General features: G+C 44.5%; 1 pseudogene; it reads left to right on the top strand.

Moving 5' to 3' along the window:
• Positions 1-718: 718 nt before the first annotated feature.
• The window catches only part of LOC136131337 (ribitol-5-phosphate xylosyltransferase 1-like), a 53,761-nt pseudogene continuing 47,116 nt past the window's right edge, over positions 719-7,363 (top strand).

Here is a 7,363-nt window from a genome sequence, read left to right as displayed (position 1 = left end):
AATATGGAGTGTTGCAATCTCTGCAGGAACATCCCCCTGCCCACTTTCCTTGGAAGAAAAAAATAAGTTAGCATTCATCTCTAATATTTCTCCTCCCTTCCCTATTTGAATTTCCTGTACTCAGAACATATCTGAAGCACTTTATTTTTTAAGCTTTTTTCCCAAATTTATAAGTTCAAGACCTCTTTCATCAGAAGAAATAATTCACATGAAACTTCTCCCAAGAGAGTGGAGGCAAGAAGCTGAATTTCAGGTGAGAAACACAATATTTTAGTAAGTATAATATCCTGGGCCTGCTAAACAATCAATAGTTATATATGGAGTGACACAGTCTGTGGATTAAAGGAGTTTGGAGATAGATAAGGAGATAATTAAAGGATACAACATTCCAGTTCTAATGCTTTATAATTTTCATATAACTACTCATAGAAACAAGATTCTACCGAATTATAAACAGCCTGCCAATAACTTCACGATGCCCTGATTTAATTAGGATTTTATGCTCCTACTTGAAGGTTAGGTTCATTAGCTGTGAAATACACCACTGGATGTCTGGATTAAGATTTTAAGAGAACCCTAAATATGGAGTGGCACGTAGCCAGTTTCTAGCCGCTTAAACTGTGCAAAGGGATGTGTGATCATTCTCCCCGAGGTTGGTAACTTTTTATTTTTAGCCACAAATCCACAGGCCATCTCTCTTGGATAGGGATGGGGCCTGATGGCCGGTCGAAAGATTGAAAAGGTACGTGACTGAGAAACAAGGTGTTAAGAGGCTATAATGAAGGGCTGGCGGGAGAGGGGTAGGATGCCCGTAATGATTTTGCCATTGAGAGTACGTGCCATTTTACAGCCTGGATTTATTTATAACAACAGGTGGTGGTATTTGTGGGGAACTGCTTGTTTTTTCATTTGAGAAGGGCAGCTCCATACATCTGTTAGAAGGCGAAACAAAACCTTTTCCAAACACCGTTTTCCTCGCTTTCTGCATCACCATTAGGAAGCAAGAATTTGTAGCAAAAGGCCACCCTGCCATTATTTCTTCCTGATGACACTCATTTAGCAGCCATTAAAATGCAAATAGAACTATGATTTTTAGATCACAAAATTAACATTAACGGTTGGATGATTGATTAAAGGTCATAGCAACTGTATAACTTAATTTCTTAGATAATTGTGTTCAGTTTTCTGCATACTGTTTGGGTCTCTGAATTCATTTGATCTGTTGTTGAACACTGACAGGTGCAGTAATTGGCAGAGTCTCCTTGGGGCTCACTGCTTCCCTTGAACCACGCCCTCTTGTCTTCCTCGAAGCCAAAACACAGACGAGAAAGCCAAACCAGCCAGTGCACAGCCAGCAGACTTGTGAGTCTGGGCGAGGTCACTGGAGAGGTTATTACAGACCTGGAAAGCTCCAAATAAAACTCCATTCCATGGTTAACGAGTTTTCCCCCTAAGAACTTCCTGCATGGGGCTCACGGGGGTGTAAAATGACCCCTAGCCCTCCCCTGGGGTTGAGGCTAGCCTCTTCAGAGCCGGGGTTGAAGGATCCCATCTCAGACCCATTTTTCTTTAATGGAGGCAATAAGCCATAAAGAGAGGTAATAATAAAACACCAGCCTTTTCATGTCACCTCTGTATGTGAGAGTTCAGGCAGTGACCCGGTAAGCTGAAATGGGAAGTGGCCAGAAATTCTATCTCCTCTGCTTCTCAAATGTCAAAAAATCAAATATATATGGTGCTTACCTGGTATACTAAATACCTTTGAACTCTGTATTGTAAAGTTAGGAACTCACTGGGAAAGCAACATAGCATTGAGAGAATTGAGTTAAGCTGCATTATTATTATTACTATTATTGTCATTATCATTTTTATTATTATTGTCATTATCATTATTATTATCTCTTAAATTACTTTCTCCTGGAAATTTCATAGGACTTTGTTTTATCATGATGGATTCTGTTTTGCAAACCTCTGTCCATCAGCTGCTAGATTTCTGGCTCAAATCAAGCAACGCCTCTCCATAGCCGAGCTACAACTAATGTTGATGACATCATCCTGGCACATCTTCCTCAATGTAAACAAATTCACCCTTAGATCAAAACACCTTCACTTAAGTCATAAACAAGTGGATTTGAAATCATAACAAACCAATACACAACAAGGTCACAACCATGTCTCATCAGGAGTTCATTCAACACAAGTATTTATTCAACAAATATATACTGAGCACCTACTATACAGGCCAGGCTCTGTTCCAGGGCTGGGGATACTCTAATAAGGAGGACAGACGATCACTTCAGGATATAACTTACAGCCTCTGAAGAGATACAGGGAAGGGAGAGCAAGCAATGAACAATACCTAAAGGTGGGCTGGGCACTACAAAAGAGAAAGCAAAAAGTGAAAACGTAGTGATGGAGTTTGTAGCAGGCTTTGTATTCCCAGCACCCTTCACAGTGCATACTCGGTCCTAAATTAAAGCTTACTGAAACCATTAATCTCTTCTTTAATGAATCAACAAGAGGATATAAGGATATAATTCTGGGAAATCCTAGGAGAGTCCATGAAAAAACTGAGGCTTGCAAGCCACAACACTGGCTACTGTCAGTTCCTCAAACGCACCGTGCTTCCCTCCTATATGCCTAGTTAATGTCCACTCATACTCCAGACCTCAGCCCAAAGGCCAGGACCACAGGGAAGGCATGCCTGATCTCCCCTTCCCTTTCCCAACCCAGGTCAAGTCCAGGTCCTGGGTACAGAGGCCCAGTCAGGTGCCCAGGTGCAGGTTCCCACAGACTCCGCCACACCAACCTCCTACCATACGCCCTCTGCATGGCCCACATCACACAATTCACACTGATTTGGATGATTATTAGATGAATGCCTCTCTCCCCACTGTGGACTCCAGGCTTTGTGAGGGCCTAACAATGTCTGTCTTGCACCATTGTGTTCATGGCAGCCCCTCAATAAACAGTTGTTAAATGCACAGATGGAGTTTGCTGTGTTGGGTCTTTAAAAATGGCAAGAATATGAACAGGCAAAGAGGAAGAAGAGCAAACACAGAGCGTGGAAAGAGTGCAGAGTGGGTCCCACAGCGCTGCACAGGGTGGATGCCAAACATTTCACCAGCTGTGCGACTGGGCTCAGACCACACAGAGCAGACGCTTGGAGGCTGGTGCTCCCTGCCTGCGTTAACGCTTTTGCTCCTGGGTTGTGGAAGGGTGGGTGGGTCCCAGACAAAGGTAAGCCTGGGGCTAGCCTGTAGGGGTGCTCTTCAAGGCAGGCGCTATCTACCAACATTTTTTGTAGTGTTTTCTGGTTTTTTGGGGGGGTGGGGGTGGGAAAATACAGGTGAGAAAAGGGCTGGAGAACAGGTGACCCTTTCGTTTTTATTTTTTCTCAGACAGGAAGTACTGTCACTCTGATGGCAGGTTCACCTGAAGGACACATCGTGAGAGTTCGTAACGGCCTCCAGGACTGTCCTGTTGGATTTCAAAATGAGAAGGCCTTTTCTCCTTTTGACAAACAATGTGCACTGGAATTAGGTGTGAGGGGTCTGGCCACGTTACTAAGTGTAGTGTGTGGTCGCTGCAGGAGCAGCCAGCGCAGAGAGGAGCTCGGTCAGGGTGGCTTGGTCCGGGGACAGCAGCCAGGCGCTCGCAGGGGAAGGGGGACAAGAGCAGGTACGTACACAGGGAGCTCCGTCCAGTGGGCAGCCCTTCAAGGAGGGATTTCAGAGTAAAGATTCAGGGGGTGAAGGAGAACAAAAAAGACAAGCTAGTGAGAAGTAAGGTCTGAGGGTGGAGGCAAGGAGGGGAGTGCTGAACGTTATCAATTGAGCGGTGAAGCATCTTTCACAAAAACTGGCCTCTCTGGATGATGCTGGGAGGAGCACTGCATCCTTTGTCAGGAGGCTGTTGTTCCCCCACTTCCTTAAAGCAGTGAAGAGCAACAAGTGACTTCAGCAGTTCCTAAGGCTCTTCTTTCCCTGTGTTCCGCACTGGACAGAGCTTAGAATCACAGCCCGAGGTGCTATCGCACACCGGCGGCAACACCACGGGTGGACTCTGCGGGGTACGCCCCACAATCGCCTACTGCCCATCCTCTGAGCCAGGTCTTCCCTGGACCGGCCAGCAACGGCAGGTAGATGGCGGGTGAGTTACTCTCAAGAGCGTGTTCAGGGTCTTCCCTGGTGGTCCAGTAGTTAAGACTCCCCATTCCCAATGCAGGGGGCCTGGGTTCGATCCATGGTCAGGGAACTAGATCCTGCATGCCGCAACTAAAAGATCCCACACACAGCAATGAAGATCCCACATGCGGCAACTAAGACCCAGTGCAGCCAAATAAATAAATATATATATATTTTTAAAAAAGAGCACGTGCAAAACTTCAAATTTCCCCTTGCCTTTCCTTGGGATGACAGAATTCAGGATGATTTCCTTCTAGCTCTTATTTTAAAAACAAACAAAAACTAGCATAAAATGCCTCACACAAACATTTTGATAGAGGCAGCTCTGCAGACTTAAGTGGCTACCCAGGCTGTTTTGGGAATCACAGTCAACCCTGCAACCCATCCTCCCCTTGGCCCCTGCTCCGGCCTCTAAAAAGACTGATACCCACTGCCCAGCTCAGGCCTCTCTGTCCCCACAGCCTGGGTCTGCTGCTGGGAGTGGAGAAAAGGAAGCCCTCCCAGCAGGCTCCCAGAGCTCACACCTCTGTTGCAGAGCCAACCAAACCCCCGTCCATGTGCCCATTGCCACAGGGATGAAGTGCATGGTCTCTATCTACCAACATTGTTAACAAGCTGAAGATTCAGTCAGAGTACCAGCTGTCTGAGGGCAAACTCAGAAGTAAAGAGGGCCCCCTGGGGGGCTATTCCTTTATGGAAAATATGAAATATACATTAGGAAGGTAAGCTAAATTATGAGGAGCCTTAAAACTCAGGCAGAGGCTTTTGATCTTGGGTTCAGCAAGCAACACAGGAAGTCATTGTAGATCCCTAAGAAAGGGAGAAATGATGAAAGGCGTATTTTTAGGAGGACTGATTACAAAGTTCAGGCCAGGGACTTCCCTCGTGGCGCAGTGGTTAAGAATCCACCTGCCAATGCGGGGGACACAGGTTCGATCCCTGGTCCAGGAAGACCCCACATGCCGCAGAGCAACTATGCCCGTGCGTCACAACTACCGAGCCTGCGCTCCAGAGCCCACGAGCCGCAACTACTGAGCCTGAGTGCCACAACTACTGAAGCCCACACTAGAGCCTGTGCTCCATAACAAAAGAAGCCACCGCAGTGAGAAGCCCGTGCACCACAACGAAGAGCAGACTCTGCTCGCCACAACTAGAGAAACGAAGACCCAAGGCAGCCAAAAATAAATAAATAAATAAAATTTTTAAAAAATAAACAAAGTTCAGGCCAGATGCTGTGTAAGGTGCTGGAGAAGATGTAAAGATGATACCTAGACATTAGGCTTTGCCAAAATGAAGTTTCCCATTTTATAATGCTCAGGGGAGAGTCTGAATTTCCCCAAGAGTTAGTCTCCATTTTCAACTGCTATGAGGCTGGTCTGGGTTGTTTTCTTTTCTGGTGTCTTAGCTCCCTAAAAGCAATTCCTTACATCCTTAGTAATGGGTCTAGCCTTTGGTAAATGTTTGTTGAAATGAATGAATGAATGAACGGCCTTTTTCAGAACAAAAACATAAAACGTGGCCCCCCAAGTCTGTGCTACTATGGAAATCCTCTCTCCCCTCCAACCTTTCTTAAACAAGTTTCCCCAACTAAAGCTTGTCTTTCATCAGCTTTGCCAAAACCAAAGACAGCCTAAATCTTCTCCTTCCTTGTCTGCGGTCTGACAGAGCCCTATCTCTGAGTGAGATTGCCCACCCCACTCTGAATCCAACCCAGTCCCCCTTCTTGGCAAACACTAACTTGGTAAGCTGCAGTTCATGAAGTTAACCAGGCTCATTACAGAGAATATATTTCCAGGAGGAGGGATGTTAATTTCTCCCTCATACAAAGACCAAAAATCAATATCGTAAATCCAGGAAATCTCCCCTAAATGTCTCCCCCGGCATGACTCTCCCCTGCGCTCTGGGTAAATACCATTATGACAGGTTAGCTATATTTCAGCTCAGCAATACGATATTGAGGTGACTGCAGGACAAGTCATGCTGCCGAAGTAAGGAGTACTGGCTGAGACGTTATTCCTCAAGGTATTTTGTGACAGTGGAATTCCACCAAATCGAGTTGAATGTACTTTTAACTTTTAAACAAGCCCCAGTTCCAATCCTCAGCCTGCTTAAAACATGCTGAACTTGGATGGTGACCTATAAATTTTCAACTTGAGTTAGAGGTGGATGAAAAGGAAGCAGTTTCCCAGGGCATGTTTTCATCTCAATATATTCATTTACTCAAATGTGTAATAAACACCAACTGCACACATTGCATGAGAGATACATAAAACCGTGAGGACAGAGGCACCAATTTTGCAGGAATTTACAGTCTAAGTAAGCAAAGAGAGATTAAACTAAGACTTAGTTTTAATTTTAATACACATCAGACCCTAATAAAAATTCCTCTGCAGAAACGTGAAATCTCCAGGTAATGTTTTCCCTATCACCTTTTGAGAGTCCCTTAACCTCATACAACACCAAGAACACAGCTTCATTTGAGGAGTAAACAAGAATCTAATTTTAGAAATCCTCCAAGATGTTGAGCTTTGTGTAGGAATCTGTCAGCCTAAGACCCAGGGTCTTCGATGGATTATTATAAATTAAAATCTAATACTCCTTCCTTCTCTCCGGATCTATAATGCCCCATTCAATCAGCAACGTCCAGCTTACGTGTACAATTCAGCTCCAAGAGGTAGACTGCAAAGCCTAGTGACAAACATCCCCAGGGTACAGGCAAAATTAATTAAGGCATTGCCACTAAATATTAGCTGTTCTTGAGTCCTCCCTCCCAAGTTTATTTCTAATTATCTCCCATTGAGTCATGTCCCCAATGAGTCAAAATTTTTATTAGATTTTTAGGAGCCTATCTCCTGACGGCTTCAAAGGATTTTTATATTTTAGCATAGTTGATTCCTTCTAATATGCTTCCATCTCTTAACTAATCTCTGTCCTGAATCATATTATAAAACTACAGAATGGAATAAGTCCTTTGAGGCCACCTAGCCCAACTCCATCTGATTACAGACAAGGAAACTGAGGCCTAAGGAAGTTCGGTATCTTGAGAAATATGAGTAAGTTAATGCTGCATAAACCTGATGTTACAGAGACCTACTGTTAGATCCTATCAAGACCAAATTGGAAATGGTCCTAGAATAAAGGCTTACACATTTTGATTTTGAAGATATCCCATCAAA

This window comes from Phocoena phocoena, chromosome 11 (genome assembly GCF_963924675.1).
Source record: "Phocoena phocoena chromosome 11, mPhoPho1.1, whole genome shotgun sequence".
In the NCBI taxonomy this organism is placed as follows: Eukaryota; Metazoa; Chordata; class Mammalia; order Artiodactyla; family Phocoenidae; genus Phocoena; species Phocoena phocoena.
This window is presented reverse-complemented; position numbering and strand designations above follow the sequence as displayed.